The sequence below is a fragment of the Alexandromys fortis genome, unplaced genomic scaffold (genome assembly GCF_014885135.2).
Source record: "Alexandromys fortis isolate MF-2015 unplaced genomic scaffold, M_Fortis_MF-2015_v1.1 scaffold_82, whole genome shotgun sequence".
In the NCBI taxonomy this organism is placed as follows: domain Eukaryota; kingdom Metazoa; phylum Chordata; class Mammalia; order Rodentia; family Cricetidae; genus Alexandromys; species Alexandromys fortis.
The window spans coordinates 1,468,310-1,481,726 of NW_026067963.1; the positions used below are offsets into that span (position 1 = coordinate 1,468,310).

Below are 13,417 nucleotides of genomic sequence, written 5' to 3' on the forward strand. Positions count from 1 at the left end.
TCTGGAGCCTGACTCCGCCCACGAGCTCTGCTCACTACCTTGTCCTCTTCCCCGTGGCTGTACCCATTCCTTGTAGTAACTTCACACCCACTCCTGTAGTAACTGCTCTACCGGCTGGTTGGGTTTTCTCTAGCACTCCTTCCGGGAGTGAGCGGAGGCTGAGGATTTTCTCTTCTGACACTGGGCTACTAGAAACATGTTTTTTTAAAGAGAGAGGATTAGTGGTGAGTGCAGCAATTTCTTCAGGGCACATTATATAAACTCTTTGAGAGCTCTCCCCAGGGTGAGGTTCTTGAAGACAAACAAAACACCGCACCAGGGAATACTCAGTACAGGTGACTTGCCTGTCGGTTTCCTCACCATTCTTTCTCCTCATCCCTTTCTTCCTCTTCCTCCTCTTCTTCCTCTCTTCCTTCTCCTCCCCCTTCCTCCTCCTCTTCTTTCCTCTTTTTTCAGAGGGTTTTTTTTTTTTTTTCAAGACAGGGTTTATTTGTAGCTTTGGTGCCTGTCCTGGAACTAGCTCTTGTAGACCAGGTTGGCCTCGAACTCACAAAGATCTGCCTGTTTCTGCCTTCCAAGTGCTGGGATTAAAAGCATGCGCCACCACTGCCCGGCTTCCCCTCCCCCCCTTTTTTTCTAGATAGGGTCTCACTGTGAAGCCCAGGCTGGCCTGGAACTTGGTGTCTTCCTCCCCCAGCATCCCAAGGGCCAGGATTAGAGGGGTATGCCCGCACTGCTGGTAACCTACTTTTGAAGTAGATTGAATACTTGATGTCACATTCACTTGTTGGGCTGTACGTCAAGATCTTCTGACCCACGCTTAGCTTCTCTTGGATTTCACTTCTGTGTGCTGCACCTAGCTGTTTATTTTCTTGTTTTTACAAAGGAAACTTCTGAGAGTCTGCTTGGAAGTTGGAGTGCTATGGGTGCTTCTGACTTATGCAGGGAGTAAACCACCACTCACGGTCTGTCCAGAAACCACCTCCATACAAGACAAAGCCCAGTGTGAGCGCTGAACCGCCGCGGGCATTAGGAAGTGCACCTAAGGTTTGTCTCACTTGAAGAAATGAGGGGTAAAGAGAACTGGCTGAGGCTGATGGTTTGCTCTGAAGGTAACTGTGCCCAATGCCGCCTTTCTGTTAGCTTTCTGCCCGGAAAACCCCGTGCTGGTCTTGGTGAAAACACAAGCGCATACATTGTGGGGTAGAAGAGTACCCCTGAAAGTCTGGGGGGAGGGAGCTCAGTGGCTCAGTGTTTTTCTAGTGTGCCCAAGACTCTTGGTTTAATCAGAAGTGCTCTAAACAGAACTGGGGGCTGGAGGGATGGCTCAGTGGTTAAGGCACTTGCTGCTCTTCCAGTACCCACAGAGAGCAGCACACAACCACCTGCAGGCCCAGCTGCAGGAAAGCTGGCATCTCACTGGCACCTACATAAATGTGGCACACACAAGCACACACACACACGCACACATTATTTTTTAAAAATGGAGAAAGAAAGAAATATGGAACTGAAGATTGTGATTTTTCCCAGAGCAGTCAATTAACTGCTCTGTTCTTGTTCGCCATCCAAGCTACTGTAGACTGAGGCCAGGTTTAAAAACAAGGGGGTTAAAAACTCAACACTAACCGAGTCTGTCCAAGCATCTGCTCTAACAAGTTGAGCAAGTCGCTGAGGTTAGATTGAGGTGCTGGGATATTTACTCTCCACACACGGCAAAGAATTGATGCAAAGTGAGGTGATGGGTGCGGTGGACATTTAAGTCCTGGTGACACAGTGCCACCTCTCTGGGTTTTCAGGGAAACGGGTGATGGTTTGTAAACCAGGCAGACAGAACTTCACCGAGGCATCCAGCTCAGATGGGGACAAAACTGCAAGCAGTGCTTAGCATTTGGATTTGCCTACTTCTGAGTCAGTGCTTCACACGTGACAAAGGTGAGGAGGACTTCCAGGGGGGTTACGGTTACAGGCAGAGAGTCTGCTCCTATCTGTGGCAAACCTTGCTTCCCAGGGACACAAAAGCTTGCTATAGGGCTGAACCTTTCTGTCTTTCATCTTGAAGCAGGGTTGACTTTTTTTTTTTTTTTCAAATCAAATTAACAGCCAGGGAGTGTTTTACTTGCCTGACTGGTTCATACTGGTTCATATTCTGTTCAGGCTTGGGTCAGGAGTTTCTTCACCCTGCTGGGCGTGGAAGGCCGTGACTCACAGGGAGAGATGATGTCTCTGGGTGTTACAGCATGAATGGGGACTTCTAAGTTTGGCCTCCACCATCTTGTTCTTCCTCGTTCTCTCTTGGATACTGACATGGCTGCTTGTTCCTAAGGAGAACCAGTGAGATGAGTATTCAGATATTAAATTAAGTCCTCTCTTAGTGGCCCAGAAAGTTTTTACTAGAAACTTAAATGGGAGCCCGAGGAAAAAGGGGGGGCGGGAGGAGGGAGGCAGAGCTGAAGGGGCAAAGGAAACGGAAACTTTTCTGTCTGTTTGGTGATGTTTCCTTTGTTCAGGATCGTGGTGCCTTCGTGCACAAATAGAACAAGGAAATCTGAATGAAAATATCCACAAATGAAGCTATTAGTGCCACTGAGCCTTGTCTTCCCCAACTCAGTGACCTGCTTGGTCTAGTGTGGCTCAGAGGGGCCATCTAACTCAGCCATGACATTTTACACTACTACCTCCGATTGCGACCCTCTTATAGGCCAAGGACTTGCCCAGAACCCTGCTAACTGCAACCTGGGCATCGAGTCTGAAGTAGGGGTAGAGGTGGGGATGGGGAGTTGGGTGGGTGTCCAATGGGATAGTGAATGCTAGAAGCCACACACTGGTGCACCCTGCTATCCCTGAGGCTTCTTTTGGTGTGCAGGCTCAATTACTGGGTTCTATTACCTCCCCATAGGCTGGTCAGGGACACGCTGGGCTCCTGGCGTTCCTCCTGCCTCAACCACCCACATGCTAGGATTACAAAGCCTAGGATTACGGGTGTGAGCCATCACACCTGACACTCCCACAGGATATTTCTAGAGCGGGTAGCTTGTTGTATTTCTTACTGAAAGCACCCTTCCTCACTCCCCACTTCTTCCTCTTAAGGTTACTAGTCTATCAAGAGCTACACCTGAAAGCGTTTAGATTAGGCATTCTGTGTACTTGGCTCTAAGCCTAACTTGACCTACAGGACTAATGGGAATTACCTAAAAAATACTGTTTGGGATCAGATGGTGCCCCCCAACATTTAAAGAAGCAACGTGTCTTCAGTTTTCCCAAAAAGAAAAGTCGAAGAATGCGTGCTTCTTAATTCATTCCGAGAGCCCAGCCTCAACCTGAATCTGGAGTCTGAAAAAAGAATCAAGCTACCGGCCAGTCTCTGGGGGAATAGAGGTTTGAAAGACCTCTAATGAATAAAATCCCGCAACGTATTCAGGGGGCTGCACACCATGACCAAGTGGGCTTTACATATAGAAATTAATTAAACTAACGGATTAATAAAATGGAAGAAATGATCAGGCAACCCTCTGAACTGATTCGGAAAACACGCCTGTCCTAATCCGATACCCTTTCATAGTTATAAAACACCCAGTAAACGAGCAACAGAAGGGAACGTCTTCACGCGATGAAGACCACGTGGAAAATCCGAGCAACATTACTTAGATGGGGAGGAGAGGCTGAGAGTGTTTCTCCTTCAATCAGGAACAAGAGCTGCCGTCTCCTAGTGAATACCGAGTACAGTTCCAAACGATCATGATTATTATAACATAATGTCTGAAGTAGCTCAAGCAGGCAATTAAAGGACACAAGAGACACAGAAATTGGAAAAATAAATAAAATGATCTGTTTGGAGATGGTGGGTTCTTATCTGAAGGACATTTTAAAGATTCCACTCATAAAAAACAAAAAAATAAAGCAGGGGGCTAGGGATGTCACCCAGGACACTTGCTAGCACGCATGGAACTCTGGGTTCGTTCTCAGCACCACAGGTAGTGAACCGGTGGTGGTGAGCATATGGGATTCAGCACATGGGTGGTGGAGGCAAGAGGATCAGCAGTTCAAAGGCATTCTTGATTACATAATAAGTTTGAGGCCAGTTTGGGCTACTTGAGACTTTTTCAAACACACACACACACACAAAACCACGCTGCCATTAATACCAGCATCAGCACCACCAACAAAAACCCCAACTAAACTGAAACATGAATTCAACATACTTGCAAGAAAATTTAGGAAAGAATTCCACTTCCAATGGTATCACAAAGTGGAACCTGCCTGACTGAGTCATCTTAACCAGCGTGGCCTATGACTTCTGCACTGAAAACAGTGGGCCGTTGCTGTTAGAAATTAAAGATGACTGAAGCACACAGAAAGACACTCTCTGTTTGTGGACTGGAAAATTCAATATTGTTAAGATGAAAATTGTACCCCAAATCATATACATACTTTATGCAATTCTTATTGTCTCGGTGGCATTTTTTAGCACAGATATTTTTTTAAATCTATTTTAAAAATCATCCAGAATCTCAAAAAAATCCCAAATAACCAAAATAATCTTGAAAAACAATAAAGTCAAAAAATCTTACTATGTAGCCATGAAAACAGCATCAAAAAGCCCGAAAGCAAGCGCTGTTGTGGGCAGAATGAAAAGTTTGTGGATTATTGCTGGGAATGCAAAATGGTGCAGCTACTTTAGAAATCAGACGTTGTCTCACATGGCGAAAACAGCTTGGCAGTTTCTGCAAAAGGCAAAGTAAAATACTCTATAATCTAACTTTAATCCATATATTCCCAAGTATATGAAAAAACCTTGAAAGTAAGAACTCAAATGATACTGTGTGACCATGCCCACAGCGGTGTTGTTAAGAACGGCTGGAAGTTAGAAGCCTCGGTCAAGGCGATTTGAAGATTGGTGCAAGGGAATATACGAGGGATTAACGAGCAGCCACAAGAAGGAAGGAAATTTCGAAGCATGCTATGAAAATGGGCAACGTTGACAGCAACATGCCGGGTGAAACACATCAGACTCCAGGGACAGATGTGGGAAGGTGCCCTGCTATAAGGTCCCGTCCTGGTCAATTTTTTTTTTTTTTTTTTTTTTGGTCACTTTGCTATAAGCTGAAGTCGGCTGGAAAGATGGAATCTCAGTTGAGAAAATGCCACCATTAGATTGATCTATAGGCAATAGGCAAGTTTTGGGGACATTTTCTTGATTAAAGTTGATTTGGGAGGGCCCAGCCCACTATGGGCAGTGCCACCTCTGGGGCACATAGTTCTGGGTTGTATAAAGAAAAAAAAAAAAGATGGCAAGTTGGGCAGGTCACAGAGAACAAGTCAGTAAACAGCTCTCCTCCGTGGCCTCCGCTTCAGTTTCTGCCTCCAGGTTCCTGCCCTGACTTCTTCCGTTCGTGGTGGACTGCGATCCAAAGAGTGAACAAATAAACTCATTCCTCCTCTGTTGTTTCTGGTCGTGGTGTTTTATCTTAGGAATAGAAAGACAAGACAAGTGCCGAGGACCAGATAGACAGGAGAGTGGTAATAAATACGCAACATTGTGAATCTGCTCAACGCCATTGAGATGTACATCTAAAATTATTATAGTCAAGACCGGGAAAACATTACAAAGGTAAATTCCATCCTGTATATTTTGCCACAGTAAATCTGTTTTAACGCTGCGCAGTCCGGGGCCCCATCCTGAGAAGAGCTGGGAGGCTGCTGCGGCAGGGATGAGGTGGGAGCCTGCGAAGGAAGACGAGGGAGGAAACAGGAGGAGGCAGAATCAGGGCAGAAACTGGTCTAACTTCTTTGGGAACATCCTGCGAGAGGACTCTGTCCTCTTGTGTGGAATCTTCTCTTTCTCCAGGGAGTTTGGCCTTGTGGGAGGGTAGCCGTGTGCTGGGGACGTTTTCACATTCCAAAGGTGGGCAGCTGGAGAGAGCGCTAAATCCGTGGGAGCGCTGGCCTGCCCCGCCCTTGGGCAGATTAGTTAATTATCCAAAAGTGCTGCAGAAGCACACCCAGGCCGCGTGGGAGTTGACATTTCTGAGGGGTCACAAGAGCTCCTCAGGGAAGCTGCAGGACAAACTGCCTTACACTGGTCAGGCATGCTGATTGGGCCCAATCCCTTGCAGAGAATTCCTGTATCCTGCCTACAGAGAGAGACGTTAAATATATCTTGTGGTCCGGTTTGTGGGGTCTTTTTGTTTAGTAAGTTTATAAATCTGAGACAAAGTCTCATGTAGCTCAGGTTGGCCTCACACTAGATGTGCAATCAAGGATGACCTTAAACTCCTGATCCTCCTGCTTCCGAGTCTCAAAGGGCTGGGGTTACAGATATCCACCACAATGCCTTATTTTAGGACATTTATTTGTGTGCACGGTCATAGGGGGATGCATGCTACAATGCTTTCGCAGAGACCAGAGAACTTGTGGGGAGTTGGTCCTCCTCTTCTACCATGTAGGTCCTGGGACCCGAACACTGGTTGTTAGGCTTGGAGGAAAACTCATTTAACTGATGAGCCATCTTGTCGACCCCCTGTGCCCCATTTATGTGGTTTATTTATGAACCCAGGGCTTCATGCTAGGCAAGCCCGTGAGAGCTTATACGTTTACAACTCAGTGGGAGGTCTTAGATAAACGAACTGTAAGGTCTTTGATAAATAAGCCACAGCAAAATTAATTTTTAATTTTCTCGTGTTAATTTCTTTTATTATTTTTAATGTTTACATTCAAATAATTTATATGAAATAGGATCATAGACTATGTTCTGCTCTTGGATGGATTTTGGGGGGGGGGTCTGAGAATGGTTTCTCTGTGTAGCATTGGCTGTCCTGGAACTCACTTTGTCGCCCACTTTGCCATGCTGGAGTCAGCTCAGAGATCTGCTTGCCTCTACCTGCAGTGTTAGGATTGAAGAAGTACACAGCCACTGCCCGGCAGAATGGGTTTAAAAAACAAAACAAAACAAACAAACAAACACCGCATTCTAGAGTTCTTTCTGCATTACTAGATAGGATTTTCTCTGATTTCCTACAATGGACACACTCCTTCCAGGTTGTATGGCGGTAGCTGGGAAACAGACCCAGGCCTTCTGGAAGAGCAGCCACTGATACCAACCACAGAGTTGATGCTCTAATCTTTAAGGTTTATACGCTGCCATCATGTGCAGGAACAACCAGCGTCGTTTTAAATGTCATTGCCCTGATGTACCAGCTGGGCTCTCCATTCTAGCAAATTAGTATCGACTACTTGCAATTTTTTTGGTCACATTTTTCTTGAATTACAAAAATTTATAAAAAAAATGTATAAAATACAATGTACTGCTGAATTTGCCCGAGGTGACTTCTTCCTCATAAGCGGGTAAAGGAGCAGAATAGTATCAGATGTTCCGCATGCTGAAAATGACCAGTGTCCTGACATTTGGCTCCTATAGACGAGTCCCGTCCATTTCTCCCTTTAGATAACTGGAAGCATGTCCTTTAGTCAACATCACATGTGAGCTACTCATGTACTTGGGTAGAGCTGTGACATATTTATTTACATTGCTCATTATATTCCATTATGTGAGGACACCACATTTATTTACTGAGGGGCAGTTGGGTAGTTTCCAGCTTTTAGCCACGAGCATACGTGTGTGTGTGTGTGTGTGTGTGTGTCTTTTGGTATATGTGTACACACACTTCTGTTCTTGTATGTATGTAAGGAACAAAACTCCAGGATGAGAAGCAAGTTCTAATCAACTCGATCGATTTGTCTGTGACTTCCCTATGACTACTTGTGCATTTACGGTTGGGTGTCTTGAGTCTCACTGTTGATCTGCATGTGTCCCGTTTGCTCTGCGTTTGAATTCTGGGCTATTTCTGCAAATCGTTTCTCCTAGTCTTTGTTTATAGTACTTTTTATTTCACAGAGTCTAATGCTTTCATATAGTAAAATCTGTAGTTGGTTTTCTTTATGTTTTCTGCATTTTATATTTTGCTTGAAAGCACTTCTCTGTCTCAAATTATAATAATCCTTGCTTGTTCCCTTCAAAGAGTCCTTTTATTTCAGTTTTGCATTAGGCTTTCTAATCAGTCTAGATTTTATTTTTGAGGGTGAGAAGTAGAGACTAATTAATTATCTTGCACTCGGGGGATGAATAAAATTAAACCATTTATTGCTTAGACCTTTTAATATCTATTTTTACCATCTCAAAATAAAGGATAACATCAAAGAGATAAGAAAGTGTAAAAAAAATTTTTTTAAAGCTCATTTTTTTTTTCCATTCCAGAGGCCTCCTTTAAGTGACTCTCCTTATTGCCTCAGTGAGGCGAACGTTAAACGGTGGTGGCTGCACAAGCTGCGTTGGAGAGAGCGTTCAGCCACTGTCTACCCTATTCTTACAGAACTTGGAATGTGGTCTCATGAATCTGTGTGCCCAGCAGAAGAAAGACAGCATCCTGGAACCTCCCAGTAGCCTGAGTACACAGAGGATAGGAAGTCCACACCTTCCCAAGCCTCCAGTTCCCCTTAATATGAGCAGAAGTCTCTGATTGTGTATGTTCTCGGCTCCCATCCTCGGCAGAGAAAATGAGCTTGAGTTTACAACCCCCCAACTTCCTTTAATGACTTCCTCAGGCAAAGCCGACCAGAGGAAACCAAGGTCTTGGCTGTCTGAGGGATCTTAAGAGGAAAGAGTGTCTTTGAAGCTGCTCCATTCTCCCCTTAAATCTGAAATGGGTCACACATGGCAGGCCTGTGCTGGCTGTGTGCAGACTCTCTGGGTGAACTGCTCCGCATCCCACTGGCCCCTCCCTGGCCCTACACGCTGGTGGTGAAGACTGAGGTCTTGTTAGCTTAGTTAACAGGTTGCAGGAGTATGTGTAGGGCGGGGAATGGAGACATCCCTCTGCTTATGACAAAGAGCTTGCTCAAGGCTGTGGAGCTGATGGCTGAGCTTTGGGGATGGCTCTGTTGGCTGAGCTCCAGCAGTGTCATTCAAGTGGCCTGAAATGACAAGTTCTGCTGCTTGCCTTATACTTTCCCAGTCTAGGGGTTTGCTGGTGCTTTTCTGGAAACAGTGGGGTCTTCTGCTTTTGCTCCTCACAACACCAACTCTGTGAGGGGGGCGGTGTGGTGCGTGTGTGTACACGTGTGTGTATGCACCACAGAATTTTCTGCATTGGTACGTTTTACGGCGATGTAGATGCTCACAGCAAAGCGCAGCCGGCCTGTTGGGGCCAGTCGCTTCGGCTTTCTTCAGGACTCTGTTTCAGCAGGATCAGAGGGAGATGAGCCCAGGTGGAGCCAGTGTACCCCTTTTCAGAGGAGCAGGTGTATTTTTCCACACTTCGGTGGGGGAAGTGATGTCTTGGAGTTTTGAGGAAGTCAGGGGTGAAGTTAGTGGAGACAGTTTTTATTTATATCCATGTGATGTATCTCAAGAGCCCAAGCTTTCATTCTACCGTCATCACGGAACCAGTTCAGAGAAGAGGAAGGGCGTAGCTTGCCTTGTTGAACATCAGCTGCGCTAAGAATGTCTAGTGTGGTGTGAATTTCGGGTAATCTGTTCGAGGCTGTATGCTGTTAGAAGGGTGACCACATCTTCCTCCTTTAGCCTGCTCTGTGGATAAAACGGTTCACTTCCAGTTAGTTGATCCACTGAGACTCAATTCTATTTTCTTCTAATTTTCCCAACATGATCCACAATGTGAGCAGTCTGGGGTTTGTGTGTGTGTGTATGTATGTGTGTGCATGTGTGTCTGCGTGTGCGCACGTGTGTGTGTGTGTGTGTTGGGGAGTGGAATTATCATCAAATTCAAAATCAGGATGTAGGACTCTAGCAAGCACCAACAACACGGGGTTAAGAATCCCTGATTATCTATCATATTAGATAATGTCTTCAGTCGCCAGCGTCCATCTTGACAGCACTCGAGTTCCGACATTTTCTTCCCCTCCAGCTCTTTCTGTTATGGGAAGTGAGCGTGTTTGGGGACAAACATGACAGAACTGTGAGGGAGAAGCTTGGCAGTGATGTGCCCTGTATGATAGGCTTGACGGGAATAGAGAAACAACACACCTCAGTTTTTCCTCAGACGGTTCTCAACTTCTGGTTCAGAAACATGACTCAGAAGCCACAGAAGGGGAAGCACCCCTCAACTCAGAGAGGGCTCTGGCAGCTGGTCTTTACTAAGGAGCCAACAGTGGCCATTTCTGCATAACAAGAGCTGAGGCAGAGCCTAGCCCTGCTCTACTGGGCATGTCAGAGACTGAAAGAGAGACCGTTTGTCCTTCATAATGAGAAGAATCGGGGTAAATGTCTAAAAGGCAAAAGTCTGTAATGATGGGGCAACGAGAAACTCTAAGTGGCGGGAAGCAGGCGTGCATTGGCATAAATATCGAGACTTTTCTGGGGTTTGCTTAACCCCAGCCTTTGAAAGTTTGCCTTTTACGAGAATGAACGTGGTTTAGTAGTGAGCAAATATTAGTTCACGTAATTAGAACCTGTTGAGTTGAACAGGAAACATTCAGTGGACGTCTGCAGGTGCTTGCAAGCAAGGCTGAAGTAGGAACATCTTGGTATGTTGATCCCCTTTCTTCCCCCCCCCCCCAGGGGAGTGTCCCTGGATTGGAGCCAGGAGGGTAAGAGGAGATAGACAACTTGTAAAACACACGAACAGCACAGGAAGGCTCTGAACTTATCAATAAGGTTCCTACTCTGGGGAAGGTGTAAAAGGTGTCCCCAGATTTTTCACTTTGTTTGTTAAAAAGGTGTAGGCATATCCTACCCTACCCCCATCCTTTTTAGAATATGACATTTGTAAACTTCCTCCATCTTAGGGTTTGAGTCTATTATCAACTCTATTTCAGGTTTCACAGACTAAAGAAAGAGTTCACTATGACTTAAGATTTAAAAAAAAAAAAAGTCAGCTTGTTTTCTCAAATCCAGTCTCTGTGCCTTCATCCTTAAGCTGCGGTGGTGAATGGGAGGTGGGCTCATTGCTATGTTAAGTCCTTTGCAAGCCAGGGCGGAGGAAAATCAATGAGGGGTTGTGTGACTCACCAAAATGCGTCAGAAGATGTGATATACACCATGAGGGGAAAACAAACAAACAAAAAAAAGCCCTGGTGGAAAATTAGTCTTCTTAGTGAGATTTATCTGTGCTGACATTCAGAACGAGCCGGAAACAGGAGTTGAACACTGACAGATTAAGAAGAGGGTATCTGTCACTAGTATGTCTATATTATTTGTGTGGGGGGATTGGTACATGTGTGCACACACATGTGGAGATGAGAGGTCAATGCCAGGTTCTTCCTCAGTCACTTGAAGAACCATCTTGCCTCCATTTTAAACTTCAAAGCCATCTTAGTAAAGACAAAATAGGCGCACCCCTGTTTATGGTTAAACCTCTGTTTCTCAGGGATTAGGCTATGCTCCATCTGTAATCTTAACTAGAAATGGCTCTGATTGTCTGATCCAGGAATGGCAATCATGTCTTTGTTCCAAAAAGTTGTTCATAATCATCTTGCAACCCTACCTGTTTCAAAAGGTTCTAGGACCACCTCTGACCGACTACCTTGTTATGATTACCTGTTGTCATGACTACCTTGTTGCACCCACCTTGCAACCCTGTCTTTGTTTCAGCAGGTCATCAAGACTAACTTGCTACACTTATGTTCTGCTCCTGTAATCCTGGATGTTTTTGCCTTCCAATCCCCCCCCATTTGGAAACCCCCTACCCTGAGCTAGAAAACCCTTGTCTTTCTCACATCCAATGCTGACCTCTTGAACCCCACCTTAGGGGGAGGCAGCTGCACGTGGATAAAACAGCTTGCTTTAATTAATTTGGCCATGATGATTTGGGTCGGTAGTCTTTCTCCTCCTGTCTTTGGGATTACTTTATTTTTTGAAACAAGGTCTCTCACTGAACCTAGGTAGCGCAGTGATTTGGATAGACTGGTGTTTTTCAGTCTCCAAGGAACTGCCTGTCTGCTTCTTCAGTGTTGGGGTAGCACTAAAGGGACCAGCTTTTACGTGGGTGCTGGGGATCAGCATGCAGGTCCTTCTGCTTTTATTAGCAAACGGTTTGCCAACTGAACCGTCGTCTCCCTACCCTGCCTATTTCTGTGGTGTTTGTAATGCCGGTTGCTTCTATAACTAACCATGTCCCGGCACTTTTACAGAACTGGTCTAGGCTGGCTCTCTTGCTGACATGACTGTCTTTCCATGGGCCAGCTCTCACCTACTCTCAACTTAAGTGGCTTAAGGGGGGGATTGGCTTTGTCTGGGCTTTAGGTAGGCGGTGACTCTGTCTGGTCAATAAGAAACTATTTCCTTAGCACTGTGATTGGTGATTGATTATGGGGTGGGCTTGTGTTTCAGACTGGACTAGTTTGGGAGGTTTTTTGTTTTTGTTTTTCTTAAATTATCAGGGACAAGGTCTCTTCTTTCTGCTTGGATCCCAAACTGAGGGGCTCTCATTCTGAAGCTTCAGGGGACCCGTCCACAGAGGGAGAAGTCTAGGGGTAGAAATGTCCGTCAATGCTTCATTTGAGCAGTTGGATCCAGTGGGAAGGGAAACTCTACCCTTGAACGTTTTAGTAACTGGAGCCAAAATATTCACTTTTTAAGTCATTTTGTGCTTGTCCCTAGCAAAGCAAACAATCCTACAAAGTCTTTATTCATTTGCTTTCCAAAGAAACTGTGGTGGGAGGAGCCGGAAATACAGAGTGGGCTCCCAAAGTCTTCCACGGGTCACCTTTTAAATGAGCTTTTTAGCCCTCAGCAACGAAGACCCTGAGACCTGATTCTTCAGCTCTCTGGCCTGAGGGATTTTCAATCCATAGCCAACTTCTATGTGCTACGTGTTTTTTCCATGAATCAGAGAAGAAATATGCAGCCCTGTAGCCACAAAGCAAGCGAGCCCTGCCAGTTCGCCCTTTGTGTCTTTCCAAGTCTTGTTTCTCCTGTGTCACATGGGAGTGAAGTGTCACAATGACAACCCGGCTGGATGTATCAGCCGCTGAAGAGACTACCAAGAAAAGACTTATTAACCAAGAAGCAAGTTCAATGGAAAAGAACGGCACAGAGTCAGGACCACGTCTCTATAACACATTTTCCGCTTTGTCAGGAAAACTCCTGGCTAAAGGCCACTTCTGAAAAATGTAAGAATATAATGGCTTTCCCCGAGGGCTGCTATGCCTTGGGTACGATGAAGGTTTGCCCACAGTCTCTCTTGTTGAAATAGGAGCGGCCCCGGCACCCGGCTGCCCGCATGGCTAGTTTATACCCAGAAATAATTACACGGAAACTGTATTCTTTCAAACACTGCCTGGCCCGGCTAGGTCCAGTTTCTTATTGGCTAGCTCTTACATATTGTTCTAACCCATTTCTAATATTCTGTGTAGCCCATGAGCTGGCTTACCAGAGAGGATCTTAACCTGCGTCTGTCTGGAG

General features: G+C 45.6%; 1 long non-coding RNA gene across 4 annotated transcripts in view; it reads right to left on the reverse strand.

Annotated features, from left to right (window-relative positions):
- Positions 1 to 8,266: 8,266 nt before the first annotated feature.
- The window catches only part of LOC126508445 (uncharacterized), a 13,539-nt gene continuing 8,388 nt past the window's right edge, over positions 8,267 to 13,417 (reverse strand). For 3 of the 4 annotated variants that reach the window (XR_007593818.1, XR_007593819.1, XR_007593816.1), the window contains exon 4: positions 13,224 to 13,401. This is a non-coding gene — a long non-coding RNA (uncharacterized lncRNA). Of the gene's footprint in view, positions 9,584 to 13,223; positions 13,402 to 13,417 lie in introns of those variants that run through there. The other variant, XR_007593817.1, reaches the window with a different exon arrangement.